The sequence below is a fragment of the Antedon mediterranea genome, chromosome 7 (genome assembly GCF_964355755.1).
Source record: "Antedon mediterranea chromosome 7, ecAntMedi1.1, whole genome shotgun sequence".
Lineage (NCBI taxonomy): Eukaryota > Metazoa > Echinodermata > Crinoidea > Comatulida > Antedonidae > Antedon > Antedon mediterranea.
The window spans coordinates 4,287,320-4,309,556 of NC_092676.1; positions in this window are offsets into that span (position 1 = coordinate 4,287,320).

Genomic DNA, 22,237 nt, shown 5'->3' on the forward strand with positions numbered 1-22,237 from the left:
ACCACCAACACAATGGTGCAGCCTCCACAGCAACGTACACCAACACAATGGTGTAACCTCCAACTGTAGCGTAACCACACACAATGGTATAGCCTCCAACTGTAGTGTAACCACCAACTATGGTGTAACCTCCAACTACACGTAACCACCAACACAATGGTGTAACCTCCACAGCACGTAACCACCAACTATGGTGTAACCTCCAACTGCACGTAACCACCAACACAATGGTGTAACCTCCACAGCATGTAACCACCAACTATGGTGTAACCTCCAACTGCGCGTAACCACCAACACAATGGTGTAACCTCCACAGCACGTAACCACCAACTATGGTGTAACCTCAACAGCAACGTACACCAACACAATGGTGTAACCTCCACAGCAACGCAACCACCAACACAATGGTGTAACCTCCACAGCAACGTACACCAACACAATGGTGTAACCTCCAATACAAAACAGTGAGCGTTGCCTCGGGCTAACCTGTCACTTTCTCACTGTTAATTTTGTAACAAGAAATCACGAAACAATACACTTACTACTTACTGTTTCTGTAATTCTCTCTTTTATTACTCAACTTTAGTTTCCTCATGGACACTTGTTTTCTTTTTAATCTCTCTAATATCTCTGCTCTAAATTATACGTCTGCTCTCTCCTTCCTCTCCTTTCCAACTCCCAGCTCATCTTTTCTTCCACTCCCTGCTCCTCTGCTGCCCTCTATGTTTTCTATCTTCCCCCAAAATCATTACATCACCCCCCTCCTAAAATGATCGGTCCCCGATAATAATCCAAAATAATCACCAAAAACAAACAACATTAGGTCAAACATAGAACATAGCTGGTTATTGTTCGTAACGTGCAGGTCTCCGCCTTACACGTCTCCTGGGATACCTTTTCTCTGGGGGGGGGGGGGTCTGTGGAGATACAGGCGTATTGCCCTGATCACCGGGCTCCTCTGGGATAGTAAGCAACGGGCCTTCTTCAGGCGTTTCCGGCCGTTGGAGTTCTTCGTCCATTTCCTCCGGGACTGTTGGCGTCTCGTTACCTCCGGCAAGGGTCTCTTGTGCCACCCGAGCCAACGGACTCTCGTCTCCGGGGAGGATGTCCCAGTGGGCGATCTCCGCGCCCTCATATGGTTTCAGTCGATCCACATGCACGACCTTTGGTTTCTTTCTCGGTCCCTCTTGGATGCGGTACACCACTTCAGATAGTTTTGTTTTAATTATGTATGGTCCATGCCACTTACACTGAAGTTTCGGCGATTTTCCTACGGTCTTCGCCGAATTATATAACCACACATATTTCCCTGCCTTGAGATCCTGCTTCTGGGCCTTCTGGTCGTAAGTCGCCTTCTGACGGCAGGCACTACTCTTAAGCGTTTCTCTGGCTCTCCCGTGGGCCGCCCGAAGCCTTGCCCTCAACTGCTCCGCGTAGTCGGTCCTCATTTCTCTGTCCTCTGTCTCCATTATCGGCATGGTCAAATCAACAGGGAGGGACACCTCTCTCCCAAGGACCATCATGTTTGGTGTCTCTCCCGTCGAGGCATGCGGAGTGGATCGATATGCGAACGTGGCATACGGCACGTGAACATCCCAGTCTTATTGGTTACAGTGGGGTTCTATCATTATCGCCACCATGTTGACCAAAGTGCGGTTGAACCTCTCGATCATCCCGTCTGATTTGGGATTATAGGGCGTCGTCCGAGTCTTGTCTATTCCCAATATCTCGCACAACTCCTAGATTAGGTCAGACTCAAAGTTCCTCCCCTGATCGGTGTGGAGCTGTCGAGGAACTCCGAATCGCAAAACAAAATTGTCCACGAAACATCTCGCAACGGTTTCCGCCCTCTCGTTGGGAATAGGGTATGCTTCTATCCATTTCGAAAAATAGTCGCCTACGACTACAATGTATTTGTTACCTCTGTCGGTCTCAGGCAGTGGGCCTAATATGTCCATAGCAACCCTTTCCATAGGGTTTCCTACGGGTTGTTGCTGGAGGGGGGCCTTCTTTCTTGGTTGTGTCTTGGTTGTGTCTTCCGCCGAGCACAACCGTCGCATTTACGTATCCAGCTCCGGACCCAGGCACCCATTTTTGGCCAGAAATAGCGTTGGACCAACCTTCCGGTAGTTTTAGCCACTCCCAAGTGTCCACTAGTCCTTCCTCCATGGAGCTCTTCGAGAACCGTCGGCCTCATTGCTTCAGGAAGCACTAGTCGCCAGGTTATTTCTTTACCATCGTCGGATTCCCACCGGCGATATAACACATCATCTCTTACTTCCAACAGGTTCCAGTTCTGCCAGTAACTCTTATAATCAGTTTGCAACCCGGCGATCTCTTCGAACTTTGGTTGGGGCTCTCCTCTCTCTAGGAATCCCATGACCCATCGGATGGCATCATCTGTCATCTGGGACTGTCGGATGTCTGCGTTCTTCCACGTCGGCTGAAATTGGACTAGCCGTAACGAGGACCGTGCTCTCGCTTCTTCCTTCCAGGCCAGCTCTTTTTTTCTCGCCATCGTCTCGTCAATTCCGCACTGCACACACGGTTTTCTGGACAGCCCATCTGCATTGCCATGTTTTAACCCGGGACGGTGGACGATCTTAAAATTATATTCTCCTAGAACTTGAAGCCACCGGGCAAGCTGTCCTTCGGGTTCTTTGAAACTCATTAACCAACGCAGGGAGGCGTGGTCCGTGCGTACTGTGATCGATTGTCCATACAAGTACTGTCGGAAGTGTTTGAGGTAAGTCACTACGGCCAGCAATTCTCGGCGCGTAGCGCAATAGTTTCTCTCCGTCTTACTTAGAGTCCGACTTGCGTAACATATTACATGTTCCTCTCCGTCCTGTTCCTGGGATAATACAGCGCCGATGCCAACGTCACTCGCGTCGGTGTCGAGAACAAAACGTCCCTCGGGGCGAGGGTAAGCGAGAATTGGTGCCTGTATTAATCGGTCCTTCAGTTCTTGAAAGGCCTGCTCACACTCCAGGTCCCAGGAAAATCGTCTGGACTTCTCTGTCAATTTGTGCAGTGGGGCAGCTATGGATGCGAACCCATTTATGAATCTCCTATAATAGGACGCCAATCCTAAGAAGCTGCGAACGTCCCGGACGGTAGCTGACGTTGGACATTCTTTTACAGATTCTATCTTCTCAGGATCGGTCATCACCCCGGCATGGGAAACTCTGTGTCCGAGGTACGAGACCTCCTGTTTAAATAAGGTGCACTTCTTGGGCTTTAATTTTAATCCGGCCGTTCGTAAGCGGCAAAACACTTCCTCCAGGCGGTCGATCTCTTCTTCCACCGTCTTTCCATAAACAATCACGTCATCCAAATACACAAGAAGCACTTTCCACTGCAAGCCGGACAGCACCCGCTCCATGAGCCGCTCAAACGTAGAAGGGGCATTGCAGAGTCCAAATGGCATTACCTTCCAACGATATAAGCCGCCTTGCACGGTGAACGTGGATTTATCCTTAGCATCGTCATCTAACTCCACTTGCCAGTATCCCGAAGCCAAGTCCAGCGTCGAGAACCATTTGGCACCCGAAAGCGCATCTAAGGAGTCATTGATTCTAGGGATTGGGTAAGCGTCCTTGATCGTAACCGAATTCAGCCGCCGGTAGTCCACACAGAACCGCTTGGTGCCGTCTTTCTTGGTGACCAATACGACGTTTGACGCTCACGGACTGTCGGAGGGTTCGATGAGTCCTCTCTCTAGTAAGTCCTCGACTTGACGTTCTATTTCCTTGCTGGCTTTTGCCGCCTGACGTCTTGGCTGTTCCTTGACTGGCCGAGAAGTTCCAACGTCAATGTGGTGTTTTACTTTATTCCTCCTTCCAAGGTCCGAATCTCCTTCCGAGAAGACGTCTTGGAACCTACTTAGTAAAGACGCCACCTGCCTGCGATGTTGCGGCTCTAAATCGGTTACGCTTCGGCTTAAGAGGTCCACCAGGTGTTCTGGAAAAGGTCGCTGGCAGGGCTCGGGGTCCTCCGGATGAAGGGCATTGGCTTCGACCTGGTCTGCAGATACCGGATACAGCTTTCCGACTTTAGTCCCAGCGCGTAGTACCCTCTTTTCGCCACCAGGATTAAAGATTCTTAGTGGTAGCGCCTGTTGCTTTGCATTCACTAGCGTTCTTGCCATAATGAGTCCTTGTCCAGCTAGTTCTCCTTCACGATCCGGCTCTATCAGGCCTGTTTCCGTGTTGGTAGGTTGGGACTGGATTAGCCCCAGGATTATGTGTTCGTGCCCTGGCAGGATAACCGAAGTGTCCCGTACGATTGTGTTAGGCGAGAACCGTGTCTCATCAGATCCCAGCAGTTCGATCACCTCTCCACCCACCTTCATTTGTAGCCTACAAAGTAGTCCAGTCAATCTAGTGATATTTAGAGGTAAACCCACCACAAATTGCAATAGTAACGAAACATTGATTTTTTCATTCCAAATGTACTTTAGAATGACATATTAAAAGTCACCGAAAATTGAAGCATTGGAACACATTATTTTTTACGTAATCTCAACAACTATATAGCGATTTTATTCCGTAAATATTTTTGGGGTAGGGGGTAACATTTATGCCCATAACTTGTGGTTTTTATAATCCAATCTCAATAATCTTGATATCAATGTGTAGAATATATAATTATTTCTTTCTGATATGCAATTAAAAAAAAACAAAATACAACACCTATTTATATAACTAGAGGTCAAAAGGTTATTGACCTTTTAAAAAAACTCATTTTTTCCATAAAAAAATGATTAACTGTAATATCGTATGCCATAATTGTGGATGCATTTAATCAAAATTGTGTTTTTTCTGTACCTATCGATATATAAAATAGGAAACATGATGTTAACTAGAAAAATTTTAAAAGTAATGATGTACTATTCTTATTGAAATTGATTCTTGATCAAATGTAATGTAAACAATTTTGTGGTAGGGGGTAGCGTTTATGCCTATAATCCATTGTTTTATAATCATATCTAAATAGCTTTAGTACCAATGTGTATAGTATATATATCCTACTAATATACATTAAAAAAACAATTAATACAACAGTTATACGTAACTAGAGGTCAAAGGGTCATTGACAAACAAAAATTATTAACTGCAATGTCTTATTCCATAATTGCCAATACATTTGATGAAACTTGTGTTAACATTTATGCCTGCCAATAACATCTAAATAACTACAAATGTGTATAATATGTATTTCTTACTCTAAAACCTAATTGATACAACAGTTGTTATGTAACTATAGAGGTCAGTGACCGTTTACGAAAACTCAAATTTTCTTAAAATAGCGTAAAACTAAATTATGTTTATTTATATATTGGAAGTATTTGGTGAAAATAATGTTTTCCTGTACATATTGTATCGTCATGAAATAGGAAAAATGCTAGCTAGAAGAACATTGAAATTCATTAGCGGTATGTACTATTGCTGATTAATTAATGAGTCTTGATAATTTGGAATCAACTCATGATTTACTATAGATAGATTTTTGATGATTTTAGTATCAACGAATGTACGTAATGACAAGTATTGGATCTCCCCAGGGTTGCGTTCTCTCTCCTCTCCTGTATATTATATACACGGATGAATGTCGCAGCAAACAGGACAATATTCATCTTGTCAAATTTGCTGACGACACTGTCTTGCTGTCTCTCCTTAAAAATTCACAGGACGGTCATGGTTCCACATTAGATGGAACTCAATGTGACCAAAACCAAGGAGATGATTGTAGATTTTAGGAAGGAGAAAGGATGCAGCCCTCTGGTATCCCTCATAAATGACGAACCAGCAAAATTGTCCATTCCTTTAAATACCTAGGACAATATCAGCTGGGAATTAAATACAGAGGCAATAGTAAAGAAAGGGCACCAGAGACTTTATCTGTTAAGGAAGCTGAACCATTTTAATGTCGATAAAGTAATTCTCAGGGTTTTTTATAATTCCTTTATTGAGAACGTTTTAACTGTTTTACTTTATATGCTGGTTTTGTATTCTTAGGGCCAAAGAGAGAAACTCACTACAAAGAATTGTTAATTTAAGTTCTAAATTAATAGGTTGTCAACTTCGTAGCTTATCTTCCTTCTGTGACATGCAAACTCTAGAAAAAAGTAGAGCTATTCTAAAAAATGTTAACCATGCCTTGTTCAGTGATTTCGAGCTCATGCCTCATGGGCGTCGCTTTCGGTACCCGGCATGTAGAACACACCGTAAAAGTCATTCTTTTTTGCCAGTTGCCACCCGACTCTTAAATTCTTGAACTTTGACTCTTGTTATATTGTACCGTGTATTGTGATATTTTTTTATATTTTGTAAGATCATTTTAATCCAGACTTTTTTATTTCAATTGCCCCGTGTGGGATGATATTGATTAATCCTTGAAATAGAAAAGGACTCAACTATGTCATCAGTATCACTTTCTTGTTCGGGTATCAGTACAGTGCAATGACGTTGCATTCACCACATGTAGTTATAGTTACCCCTGAAGGCTTCATGAAGATACTCAGGTGCTGGCTTTAAGTCTGTGTGTAGAGGAACCATGTTTCCATCATCTGATCTTCCATCCCCAATCCTCGGTACACATATCAACCCCACTCTCCATTGCTAAAAGATAACTTGAACTTGAACTTGAACATGATGTTATGTACCTTGGTTGTGGTACGATTATGAAGTTATTATGCGAGGTTGTACTTTTAGATGGGATGGAGTCAAAGGCATTCCACGTTGTCCAGGTCGTCCATTGTACAGACACACTAAATCATTTTCTCTAGCAACCACAATGTCATCCTTTGTAGCTTGTTTGCATCTGAAGACTACAGCATAATGTCAGAAATAAGTGCAATGACAAGCCACTTGTTTTCCAATTCCGAAACTCTGGATGTTTTGTCACCAGTATCGCATGAGCAAACAGAAGGTTATCACAGATGTCTCTCAAAAGTACTGTTTGAACCAGTTTGATAGTCCAGCATCTCAGTTCCAGTCTAAAGAATATCACAAGATTTTTTAAATGATTGACTGCAGAGGAGCACTACTAGATAGATCCGTGTCATCGGATAATGACCGATGTTTTCCTGTTTGCTGATTCAATGGTTTTTTGTACTATCCGAAATAACATCTGCATCAGCAGCTGCATTCACTCATTGCCATTTTGTTCAAATACTAATTACGAAGATTTATAAATTGTTGTTTGTTACAGAAAGTGATCCTATTTTGTGGAACATGTCACTGGTAAAATGTACAGGGATACTACCACCTGACCCGCCTTACCATGTGCGCCGTCTTTGGTGGATGAGCCACTTTCATAATCATCAAAGACTATGATGGCAGAGCAATATTTGTTACAGATCGCATTATAAGTCTCTACACTATTCCATGGAATGCTGTGCAGTAGAGCACTACCATCTAGAATGTAGGCCTACTGGACATAATTCAGTGAGTTGGATGTGTTAGACTATTCATTGTTTCCACATGGCATCATGTTGGTTTATTAGCTGAAAGTATTGTAAGTTGGTTGTTTCAAAAAGTGCTGGTGGATAACAAAGTTCATGTTCAAAAACTTCCTTGTTATCACCTCGAGTCTTCTCTGGAACTGTAGGATCGATGCACACATATTTATGTATGTACTTTATTGCCAGGATCTTGAATACATTGCAAGACTTTCTGGCCTAACATCCGTCCAAAATATTCAATGAGTCACCTGCAGTAACTCCCGTACCAATGGTATGAAGTCTCTGAGTCGTAACCAAATGGATTTTTCCATTGCTATTGTGTTCCTGACGTGTGGCCATAAGTTCTTATGTTGGCCGCTGCTGGAGTAACGCCCTGATACTATTGCGAGGCATTACATTCAGCGCAGATTTTGTCTGGATGTACTCATTCCTAAATCTCTTGTCAAACCTCTGGTTTTCTTTGCGGTTTCTCATAGAAACCTTTTCAATCACCAGGTCTGTTGACAATCCAGCCCAGATGGTCCGAACGTCATACAACATGGAGGTCATTGTCAAACTGCTGTTGAACATCTTTGTATTTCTACTGGTTAAAAAATCGTTAAAATACTTACACATCCCAATATAAATACTGTAACCATGGCAACATAAATGCCATCTGGAAAAAATGGAATGTAGATCATCCAGAAGCAACAGAAACAGGAACTCATCTGCATCTTGAGCTGGTCATGTGTATCGCTTTGGACTGAAATGTTCACCCCAGGGTATCCCTGTGTGTAAACCATTGTTGTTTACAGCGAAAACAACATTTTTAGCCAAAATTGACACATTATGTTGTGTTTTTCCGCAAAAATGACATGCTAAATAAAATTTTATGACTATAAGTTTGATATCACTGAATAGGAAATTTAATAAGCTTTTGGATGACATAAATCACACTTGTATATAATGTATTTCAAATGGTTAAATATATGTAATTAATGGGGCGCAATTAATTTTGACTTAAAATGACCTTTATAGACCTCTGACCCTTGACCCAATGCTTGGATTTTCGGTGACTTTTAGTATGTCGTTCTACACTTTATATGGAATTCAAAAATACTTGCTTTGTTACTATTGCAATTTGTGGTGGGTATATCATTAGATTGACTGGACTAAAGGTCTAGTGCCGCTCCTGTTCCTAGTAGATAATTCATCCCAAGTACTCCTGAGACTTTTATATCTGCAAACACCACTTCCGTCACCCTAAAAGTGTGGCCAACCTGTAATCCCACCCAGGTACGTCCTCTAGTGTTTAAGCGACTGCCGTCCGCTTGTTGGCATTCTCGAGAATCTCGTCTGAGCTCCGGTCGGCGTTCCGTCGGTATTTCGTAGTACAATCGGGATGATAGAACTGTATCCGACGCTCCAGTATCAACCAGTAGTGTTGTTCTTGTCCCGTTGACAGTGGCTCCTACGTAATGACCTTCGCTAGGGTGGTATTTGGAGTAATCCGTTTTTTCAAGTTGGTTTACTGTCTGGGTGGGGGTGTGGTTTGTGGTTTGTGTGGAGGAGTAGCTCCTCTTTCTCTTTGGTTCACTGGGCCTTCGGTCTCTTCCAGCCTCCTCTCGACCCCTTGAGTCGGCTGTTCCTCGTTTCCCGAATCTGTCGCTCTGTTACGGCACTGTCTGGCGAGATGGCCCTTCTGTTGGCAATTGTAACAGACACTCTTACGCACTCTCTCCTGTCTTTCTTCTCCCGTTTCCCATGGTTTGTCCCGCCTCCTCGGCGTCTGCTGTTCTGTCGAGTGGGGCAGCATGCGTGCCTCTACCCGTGCCATCCATCTCCCCATTCTTTCTTCAAAATCGTCCTGCCTTTGACGAGGCTCGTTTGTGATCGGCCGTAGGTATTTCGGGGGTGCTCGTGGGTTCCGTTGCTCCTCCAGCTTGAGGAAACTGTCCGTGGATAGTGCTGCTCTGAGGGCATCATCCAGCGTGGCCGGAGACGCTTTGAAGATTCCTTCTCCAATCTCTGCTCTCCCCACGGCGTCGCTAAAGTGTCCTTTTGCCAACCGTTCTACTCCTGCTTCTGGAAACTCCGGGTATGCCAGGTAGGATAACTCTCGGATGGCCTGCCCGAGCTCTTGTAATGTCTCGTTGGGTTTCTGTCTCCTAAGGGCCTGTTTCTGCTGCAACTGCTCAAAATACGGTATAAAATACGGTATTTTTATACCGTATTTTTTAGTACCCCGTTTCTGCTAACAATACTTCTTGGGTGGTCGTGTTAAATTTCATCTTTTTTACCCAAATTGCCATTCATTTATTTGATCGATAATTAAAAGTCGCAATAAAGGAAGTTTTACGTCTCACTTTCAACAGCCTAGCCCTAGTGATAGAGATGTTGTGAGAGCACAGAAACATCGTAATGGGGACAATTAATTCGTTCCCTCCCCGAGTTATTGTATTTTGCAATGTTGTACTGCTTTCGCAGGCTCTTCAGCTTTGAGTTTACTTGCTTTGGAGACAAGTCTATTCCATACTCCTGCTTTTTTATTTTAGAAATGTCTTTATAAATGTGGTTGTTCCTTTTATTACCTTTTAGTTGGCCAGACATTTTAGCTTCCCCACACAAATTTATTTAGTAAAACTGTGACGTCTTCGCTTCATATTTTCGCCGAATATATATACACGTGTGTAAAACAGCTGACAGCGACAGAAAATAAAAACACGAATGTTGACCTTTTGTCATGTAAAAAAAAAAAACGGTATTTGTTATTGGCAGCAGAAACGGGTACAAAAAATACGGTATAAATTTGTAAATACCGTATTTTATCCACAAATTTTGTGGGGAAAATACGGTATACAAAATACGGTATATTTTTTATGAGCGCAGTTTCTGCTGCCAAAAATATACCGTATATATACGGTATTCAAAAAATGGTTCTAGGACACCTACCCCCTAGACAGTTACCCCCCGGATGTTTACCACCCGGACAACTACCCCCTTAGGACAACTACCCCCGGACAACTACCCCCCGGACAACTACCCCCTTAGGACAACTACCCCCTTAGGATAACAACCCCTCGGACAACTACCCCCCGGACAACCACTCCCTTAGGACAACTACCCCCTTAGGATAACTACCCCCCCCCCCCGGGTAACTACCCCCCCCCCCTGGGGGTCAACTACCCCCTTCCCCCATCCAAAAGTAGACAAATATATAGGACCGGTTTCTGTAAAAATGAAATCATCTGTTTTTAACGGGTGTTTCGAAACTAGAGACCCGAGACCAGAGACCTGACACGAGACCCAATACGAAAAGGGAGACCTATATTTGGGTCTCCCTTTTCGTATATTAGGGTCTCCCTTTTCTTATAGTGGGGTCTCCGTTTTCTTATAGTGGGTCTCCCTTTTCGTATATTTGGGTTTCCCATTTTGTATATTTGGGTCTCCCTTTCGTATAATTGGGTCTCCCTTTTCGTATATTTAGGTCTCCCTTTTCGTATATTAGGGTCTCCCTTTTTGTATAGTGGGGTCTCCCTTTTCGTACGTGGGTCTCCCTTTTCGTATATTTAGGTCTCCCTTTTCGTATTGGGTCTCGGCTCTCTGGTCTCTGGTCTCGGGTCTATAGTTTCGAAACACCCGTTTTTAACCGATTATTCTGTTTAACAGCACGCTAGACCCTAGATGTGCTAGATTTAAAGTACCGTATTTATTGAAAAAACGGCCTGGGCTGTTTATTGTTTAGGTGGTTTTAAGGTGGACATTTATTGGAAGAAAGTTGTTTATTCAATGGGAGGGGGTATAATCTAATGGAAATAGACGCCGATTATTCCATATGATGTTTCATGGGAGTGACATGGTCACCGTTTATTTGACGGGAATTTATTTAAAGATCGACGTTTATTCGGTGAGTGAACATTGAGGTCAAATATCAAAAGTGATATTATTCTTCTAGTGTACAAAAATACATATATGACAAATTTGAGACAAAAATTAATTCTTTTAAGACCAGTGGTTATCGAAGCATTGTCCTGACGCAAAAATTATTATTATTATTAGCGAACCCAGTCTTTACAGTAAATACAGGGAGTACTATATAATACGTTCAACTATCCTATGATCATGTGTGACAATCTTCAGTTTATACCAGGCTATATTTATGTTCAATCTTTTACTTTTGTTTACAATAATGAATAGTAATTCGTCAAAGTAACGAATTAAAATATAGTTATTAATTCCTATTATACACTGTTGCAGAGTCAGGTTGTTGAATGGTCTGGGTGGTTAGGGTGTTCTAAAGGGATAGTTTTCTGGGTGGTAATTATCCGGGGGGTAATTGTTCCTAGGGGGTAATTGTCCGGGGGGTAGTTGTCCTAAGGGGGTTGTTGTCCTAAGGGGGTAGTTGTCCGGGGGGTATTTGTCCGGGGGGTAGTTGTCCTAAAGGGGTAGTTGTCCTAAGGGGGTAGTGGTCCAGGTGGTGGTTGTCCGGGGGGTAGTTGTCCGGGGGGTAAATGTCCAGGGGGTGAATATCCGGATACGCAAAAAATACCGTATAATATACGGTATTTAGTTGGCAGCAGAAACAGGGCCTAAGTCTCAGTTCCATTAGGAAGTTTTTTGTTTTCTTTTCTGGACCGAATCTGTGTTCCAAGGCCGCAATCAGTTCTACGTAGGTTAACTCCCGCTCTGGGGCCACAGCCAATACCTTCAAGGCTGGTCCTTTTAGGCTGGCTTTGAGGAATGCTCCAGCTTGTTCCTCCGTCCATCCGTTCGCCTCCACGCAGGCCCGAAAATGTTGGAGATAATCCCTCCAAGGCGCCTTTCCCTCAAACCTATCGGGATGTATGACTGGTCTTTGGCATCGGAGGTTCTTTCCAAACCTCTTCTGCATCGCTTCTGCTCCGCTTATCCTCGGTTCCTGGGTCAACGGCCATGGTGGAGTAAAGGTGTCAACTTCGGTCGACTGCGACCTTCTCTTTCCTGTTGACTGTCCAACAGGGGACCCTAATACCTCCAGACTATCGGTTTCCTCCGCCCTCTGCTCCGAACTATCTCTATCTAAAGGTGCACGTCCGCTACCACCAGTACTCCTCTGGGGCGGGGAGCCGTGTCCAATACTGGAGCTTAACGGCTGCGCCGGGTCCATGTCCGTCACCTCGTTCTCCAGTCGGTTTATCTCCCTCTGGATAGCATCTAATGACTCTTGTAATTGTTCCATCGTGTGAGTAATTCCTTCCGCAACACGACCAAATCCCACCGCTGCCACCAATGTAACGAAAATCCGTCCTCGGGTTCGTTCCCTTTTGGGGAAAGGTCTGCGGTACCACGAATGAACGAAACACACAAATCAATTACAATCTTTGGAGTGGCCTCCTTTATTCTTCTATGATTTCTAATTTATTGGTACAAGTGATTATAATAATTATTCTGATTAGTTCTGTTATTACGCCGGACTTGGAATAGTAGCGTAACCACCGCTCGCACGTAACGCAATGGTGTAACCTCCAACTGCACGTAACCACCAACACAATGGTGTAACCTCCAACTGCACGTAACCACAAACAAGGGTGTAACCTTCACAGCGCGTAACCACCAACACAATGGTGTAACCTCCACAGCACGTAACCACCAACACAATGGTGTAACCTCCACAGCAACGTACACCAACACAATGGTGTAACCTCCAACTGCACGTAACCACCAACTATGGTGTAACCTCCAACTGCACGTAACCACCAACTAAGGTGTAACCTCCAACTGCACGTAACCACCAACAATGGTGTAACCTCCACAGCACGTAACCACCAACACAATGGTGTAACCTCCAACCGCACGTAACCACAAACTAAGGTGTAACCTCCAACTTCACGTAACCACCAACTAAGGTGGAACCTCCAAACTGCACGTAACCACCAACAATGGTGTAACCTCCAATTGCACGTAACCACCAACTAAGGTGGAACCTCCAACTGCACGTAACCACCAACTAAGGTGTAACCTCCAACTGCACGTAACCACCAACTAAGGTGTAACCTCCAACTGCACGTAACCACCAACTAAGGTGTAACCTCCACAGCACGTAACCACCAACACAATGATGCAACCTCCACAGCAACATACACCAACACAATGGTGTAACCTCCAACTGTAGCGTAACCACACACAATGGTATAGCCTCCAACTGTAGTGTAACCACCAACTATGGTGTAACCTCCAACTGCACGTAACCACCAACACAATGGTGTAACCTCCACAGCATGTAACCACCAACTATGGTGTAACCTCCAACTGCGCGTAACCACCAACACAATGGTGTAACCTCCACAGCACGTAACCACCAACTATGGTGTAACCTCAACAGCAACGTACACCAACACAATGGTGTAACCTCCACAGCAACGCAACCACCAACACAATGGTGTAACCTCCACAGCAACGTACACCAACACAATGGTGTAACCTCCACAGCAACGCAACCACCAACACAATGGTGTAACCTCCACAGCAACGTAGACCAACACAATGGTGTAACCTCCAATACAAAACAGTGAGCGTAGCCTCGGGCTAACCTGTCACTTTCTCACTGTTAATTTTGTAACAAGAAATCACGAAACAATACACTTACTACTTACTGTTTCTGTAATTCTCTCTTTTATTACTCAACTTTAGTTTCCTCATGGACACTTGTTTTCTTTTTAATCTCTCTGATATCTTTGCTCTAAATTATACGTCTGCTCTCTCCTTCCTCTCCTTTTCAACTCCCAGCTCATCTTTTCTTCCACTCCCTGCTCCTCTGCTGCCCTCTATGTTTTCTATCTTCCCCCAAAATCATTACAATATTATAATAAAGTACAAAGTAGTGTTATTTACCGTGATAATCTAAAGATAATAACAGTAATTATTATAATTGATTAATATTACATTTATAAAGAAACTTGTACATTTGTTTAATTTTAATAGTAAACATTAGACTTGTGGATGGCAGCAATTTCTATGAGGGGCGAGTTGAAGTTCACGATGGTACAGAATGGGGTACAATATGTGATAAAGGCTGGGACATTAACGACGCTCAAGTTGTATGTCAACAATTAAGACTAGGACAAGCTGTCCAAGCTCTAGTGGGAGCTTATTTTGGTCAAGGGACTGGTCCGATTATGCTTGATAATTTTCGGTGTTCAGGGAGTGAGACATCTATCACAAGCTGTCCTAATAATGGAATGAGGTTACACAATTATTGTGGACATAATGAGGATGCTAGTGTTATTTGTGGTAGGTAAAGTAGTAACTGTAAAAAGGATTAACACAGACAACAACAATACTGTAAGGCCAAGACAACTTTTTTAACTAGGAAATGTTTATCCCAGTTTAAAAGGAAAACCAATTTTGTTTTGTTCATAAGCTAATCTTTTCAATATTTTTGTTCATTGCCACCATTCACACTTTTTATCCACGTCCCAGTTATATTACTCATTAAATGTTAAAATAAAAACGTTCAGCAATTTCAAACTGCTACTCATCTTATAAAATAATGGGCAGTTTGTCAGAGTTGGAAAAAAGAAACAGTTGTAATTTTTATTTGGTTTCAATCTCAAAATCATAATTTGTTTAAGAAATGTATTATTTACACATTTTCATTCATCATTTAATTTTATATCAGTTCATTTCAGTTTATTCAATTTTTGCAAAACAGTAGACATAAATATAAAAAGGTACCAGAAAATAATAAATAAACTAATAATGAAGATAATGTTATTTAGTGATGAAAGCTTAAAATGTTAAAAATGTTTCTATGGGCAGATATTATCTCATATTAAGATATACCTCATCATTTAATTATTCGTTATATTGAACAGGTTTTAAATTTAGTTTTAAACTGTTTAATAGCAGTAATTTATAATACTATATTAGGTACCATTACAATGGACGGGCACAATCTTATGATTATTTTAAGGTTAGGGAATCAAAAAGATAGTACAGGAATATAATTTAATGTCCTGAGTTACTTATGTCAGAATCACATCAGCTTTTATAACTTAACGAGAGTATAGCTTTACAGTGAGAGATACTGTATATCAATTATAAAGAACGGATATTAACTTGTACATTTGTTTCATTTAGTAAACATTAGACTTGTGAATGGCATCAATATTTATGAGGGACGAGTTGAAGTTTACGATGGCACAGAATGGGGTACAGTATGTGATAATGGCTGGGACATTAACGACGCTCAAGTTGTATGTCGACAATTGAGACTAGGACAAGCTACCCAAGCTCCAGGGCAAGCTCATTTTGGCCACGGGACTGGTCCGATTATGCTTGATGATGTTCAGTGTTCTGGAAATGAGACATCTATCACAGACTGTCCTAATAATGGAATAAGGGTAGGCCTACACGATTGTGGGCATAATGAGGATGCTAGTGTTATTTGTCAATGTAAGAAAAAATTGACACTAAATACAAACTTTAGTACTAACAGACGATATTACAATACACTATGGACTAAGAGAGAGATTTATCAAAAATTATATAAAATTTAAAGAAAAAAAGAGGTTAAAGCTACATTTGGCATTTTTTATTCTCCTTGTATATTAACCAGAGGAAACAAACAATACCATTAAATTAAACAGTGTAATATTGAAGCTTAAATATAATACGCCGTGGTTAGGATTCCGGCACCGGAACTCAACTGCCCAGCGTTAGGGATTCCGACACGCTATTGCGCATGCCCAGAGCGAGGTAATCGGCGACTCTATACTTATCAACAGCGATGGATTATTTCATAGCTGCGCCACACGGCGAACTAGCCTAGATGCCTTCTAATATGGGATCCACTAATCTAGGCTAGGGCTACCAGTTAGACTACGTGACCAGTGGGCCTATAGTATTTATTTTGTAATTAAAAAGTGGTTGCTTCATTCATATATAAAATTCATATCATTATGAATTATATAATTACATGACTAGTTTTTTGATTTTTCATAACGCATTATACTGTACATATACAACATGCAATCACAAGTTGATTTGTTGACGGTGTTCTAAAATTTTAGGTACCCCCGTAACTGAGTGCACCCCCTATTGAATTACAACAGTAATACGTTGCATGCTCCGCCTACTTTATGTTTATTCAACGAATTTTATGCATCACTAACTCTCGCTTCTTTTCCGGGATACAGAATATTTTAGCTTAGTTAAAATTTTCAGTACCCCGTGACAAATTGCACCCCCTACTCTACGTATTATAAAGTTTTGTCTACGTACTCCCACTTGCACTGATGAAGGGGTAGTGTTTTCCAAAAGCTCTGCTAAGTGTTCAGGCTGTTTTAATTTATCGTTTTGATTTAGCTTTTTCTTTATTTTATTTTGTATCCAGAGATCCTGTCACTGAAACCCACAACAATTCAGTAATTGTCCGATGTATTATATAACTCGATCCTTGGACTATACACTTATTAGGCCTATGATTATTCATTATTATTATTTATTTATTAATAATGAAGTCATGGCCTGTATACGGGCCTGTATACTACGGTTATATACTGTTTATTTTTCATATGAATCAATGATTTTGATTTGAATGTTCATAACCGTTCTAAGCACCCTAGCGCTCTCCTAATTTTATCTATAATATATTTATTTAATCTCAAGTTGTTTTAGGCCCATATAACATTATGTTTAGTTGTCTTATGATTATTTTACGAAGGAAAACGGACACACGCCAATTGAACAGGAATACAAGCCCAAAACACCGGGCATTATGCACCAAAAATAAATCACATTGCACCCCCTATATTATAACAGTTAATAACTATATACTATAGGGGTTGCAATATATTACGGACTGTCTAGAATATTAGGTACCCCGTGACAGATTGCACCCCCTATATTATAACAGTTAATAACTATATACTATAGGGGTTGCAATATATTACGGACTGTCTAGAATATTAGGTACCCCCGTGACAGATTGCACCCCCTATATTATAACAGTTAATAACTATATACTATAGGGGGTGCAATATATTATGGTCTGTCTAGAATATTAGGTACCCCGTGACAGATTGCACCCCCTGTAATATAACAGTTAATAACTATCTATTTTAGGGGTTGCAATATATTATGGGCTGTCTAGAATATGAGGTACCCCCGTGACAGATTGCACCCCCTATATTATAACAGGTAATAACTATAGGGGGTGCAATATATTATGGTCTGTCTAGAATATTAGGTACCCCGTGACAGATTGCACCCCCTGTAATATAACAGTTAATAACTATCTATTTTAGGGGTTGCAATATATTATGGGCTGTCTAGAATATTAGGTAACCCGTGACAGATTGCACCCCCTGTAATATAACAGTTAATAACTATATACTAAAGGGGGTGCAATATATTACGGACTGTCTAGAATATTAGGTACTATACCCCGTGACAGATTGCACCCCCTATAATATAACAGTTAATAACTATATATTATAGGGGGTGCAATATATTACGGACTGTCTAGAATATTAGGTACCCCCGTGACAGATTGCACCCCCTGTATTATAATAGTTAATAACTATATACTATAGGGGGTACAATATATTATGGGCTGTCTAGAATATTAGGTACCCCTTTACAGATTGCACCCCCTATATTATAACAGTTAATAACTATATATTATAGGGGGTGCAATATATTATGGGCTGTCTAGAATATTAGGTACCCCCGTGAGAGATTGCACCCCCTATATTATAACAGTTAATAACTATATATTATAGGGGGTGCAATATATTATGGGCTGTCTAGAATATTAGGTACCCCGTGACAGATTGCACCCCCTATATTATAACAGTTAATAACTATATATTATAGGGGGTGCAATATATTACGGACTGTCTAGAATATTAGGTACCCCCGTGAGAGATTGCACCACCTGTATTATAATAGTTAATAACTATATACTATAGGAGGTACAATATATTATGGGCTGTCTAGAATATTAGGTACCCCGTGACAGATTGCACCCCCTATATTATAACAGTTAATAACTATATATTATAGGGAGTGCAATATATTATGGGCTGTCTAGAATATTAGGTACCCCCGTGAGAGATTGCACCCCCTATATTATAACAGTTAATAACTATATACTATAGGGGGTACAATATATTATGGGCTGTCTAGAATATTAGGTACCCCCGTGACAGATTGCACCCCCTATATTATAACAGTTAATAACTATATAATATAGGGGGTGCAATATATTATGGGCTGTCTAGAATATTAGGTACCCCGTGACAGATTGCACCCCCTATAATATAACAGTTAATAACTATATACTATAGGGGGTGCAATATATTATGGGCTGTCTAGAATATTAGGTACCCCGTGACAGATTGCACCCCCTGTAATATAACAGTTAATAACTATATATTATAGGGGGTGCAATATATTACGGACTGTCTAGAATATTAGGTACCCCCGTGACAGATTGCACCCCCTATATTATAACAGTTAATAACTATATATTATAGGGGGTGCAATATATTATGGGCTGTCTAGAATATTAGGTACCCCCGTGACAGATTGCACCCCCCTATATTATAACAGTTAATAAATATATATTATAGGGGGTGCAATATATTATGGGCTGTCTAGAATATTAGGTACCCCGTGACAGATTGCACCCCCTATATTATAACAGTTAATAACTATATACTATAGGGGATGCAATATATTACGGACTGTCTAGAATATTAGGTACCCCGTGACAGATTGCACCCCCTGTATTATAATAGTTAATAACTATATATTATAAGGGGTACAATATATTATGGGCTGTCTAGAATATTAGGTACCCCGTGACAGATTGCAACCCCTATATTATAACAGTTAATAACTATATATTATAGGGGGTGCAATATATTACGGACTGTCTAGAATATTAGGTACCCCGTGACAGATTGCACCCCCTATAATATAACAGTTAATAACTATATACTATAGGGGGTGCAATATATTATGGGCTGTCTAGAATATTAGGTACCCCGTAACAGATTGCACCCCCTGTAATATAACAGTTAATAACTATATATTATAGGGGGTGCAATATATTACGGACTGTCTAGAATATTAGGTACCCCCGTGACAGATTGCACCCCCTATATTATAACAGTTAATAACTATATATTATAGGGGGTGCAATATATTATGGGCTGTCTAGAATATTAGGTACCCCCGTGACAGATTGCACCCCCTATATTATAACAGTTAATAACTATATACTATAGGGGGTGCAATATATTACGGACTGTCTAGAATATTAGGTACCCCGTGACAGATTGCACCCCCTATAATATAACAGTTAATAACTATATACTATAGGGGGTGCAATATATTATGGGCTTTCTAGAATATTAGGTACCCCGTGACAGATTGCACCCCCTGTAATATAACAGTTAATAACTATATATTATAGGGGGTGCAATATATTACGGACTGTCTAGAATATTAGGTACCCCGTGACAGATTGCACCCCCTATATTATAACAGTTAATAATAACTATATATTTTAGGCGATACAATACAATACAATTTTGTTGTTTATTAATTTCATACATGCATTTCAAATTCACAAATGTCCCGCCCGCGACGTTTTAGGTGGTTTTTTATATTTATTTAAAAAGTAATGATGCAAAAATCATATTTCAAAAATATATTGTTACGGACGGGACATTTTTTTTACGGACGGGACATATGATTTAAATCCTAATTATTTCACAAACCATGAATGTTTTAAACATTTTTTGACAGATATAGTTACACTATGACCCTATATTGTACATAGTCAAGCATTTTATAACACATATTTTGTTTATTAAATTTTATATATACATTTCAAAATTCATAATTGTCCCATCCACGACATTTAATAGTAGTTTTATGGTGTTTTTTACATTTCAGTTAACGTATTGATACCACAATTTAATATTTAGTTTTTTCCTTTTAAAAACTATATGCAGTACATTATAAACAAATATTTTGAAACTTTTGGTGAACATATCGTATTTCAAAAATATATTGATGACATTTTTTGTAGGAACGGGACAGACATTTTTGTTAAGGACAGGACATATCATTTAAATCCTTTTCATTTAATAAAACCATGCATCTTGTTAACATTTTCCCCATAAATATACTGTAGTTAACTTTTTATTTCACAGTAAGCTCCAATTGTTCATAATCAAGTACAGTATTTTATTATTGTTTATTAATTTCATACTTGCATTTCAAAATTCATAATTGTTACTTCTGAGACATTTCGATTGAGGTTTTTTCCTCACTTGTGTTTATTGAAGTAATGGCTCCAAAATTGTTATTTAATTCTTAATTTTCAATTGCAATAGATTTAAACAAGTTTTTTTAATATAAAAAACATTACTATCAAAATTTAGTGAATGTTACGGATGGGAAATTTTTGTTAGGGATGGGATGGCATTATTTTAAGAATTAAAACGTGTTTTTGTACTGTAGGCTGGACAGTACTGTACAAAGGTGTTAACTGCTGTTTATTAATCACAAAACATTGTGGTCTGTATTTAAAAAAACAATCCACAAAAGAACAATACCGAAATCCAAAACAACATGAAAAGTATGAAAGGGAGTATTGGGTGTGGTCATCACTTTGTAGATTTTGTGAATTTGCAACCAAGAATCTTTAAATATCAGATACTAAATAATTAAGATTGAAGTTTAATAGAAGTAGGCCTACAGTAACATTAAATCCAAGCAAGGATGCAACTTGGATCCACTTTCTAACAAATTCAGACGTCAAATGCCAACGACAATTTTTAAAGATTCTCCTTAAATGTGTTAATAGCTTGAAGTCTTGTGTAATATGCCAAGCACAACTTTTAAATTAGTGTAAATATTATTTTGATAGCATTTAACAGTATTGCTTCTCTTTATAACTCTTCGAATAATTAATTTTATAAATAAATATTTCATATTTATGAATTTTAATATTTTCACTTGACATAAACTTTTATACAGTGTTTCAAAGGTTGAATTATATTTTGATTTGTAAATAAAGGAGTAAATTGATGTAAAAAACCTCAGAAAAAACTAATTATAAATTTTGTTTAACCTGGACAAAAGTGTCCTGTCCGCGATGTTAGAAATGTCCCGTCCGTAACGACATATAAATCATTTTATTAATAAATTTGCAGTTAAAATTTTATAATTAACAGTCAGTCATCTAAAACAACTATCTGGCAACATAATAATACAAAACAAATTTTAAAATCTCTTTTAAATGAGGAGAAATATTACAATACGTAAACCTTCTTAAAACTCATTTCCAATTTGCCGTCATCCACGACGCATACAATTTTCATAATAAAAATATTTTTGTACAGTTTTTTTTTTCTTTTTTTTTGACTTCATAATTAACATTGGCCACATATGTATACATTCATTCTACTTTGAATCTTGTATTGTTTTTAATTTAAAGATAATGTCACAACAACTAGTTATATTCTCAATTCCCTAATATATAGTTATTAACTGTTATATTATAGGGGGTGCAATCTGTCACGGGTTACCTAATATTCTAGACAGGCCGTAATATATTGCACCCCCTATAGTATATAGTTATTAACTGTTATATTACAGGGGGTGCAATCTGTCACGGGGTACCTAATATTCTAGACAGCCCATAATATATTGCACCCCCTATAATATATAGTTATTATTAACTGTTATAATATAGGGGGTGCAATCTGTCACGGGGTACCTAATATTCTA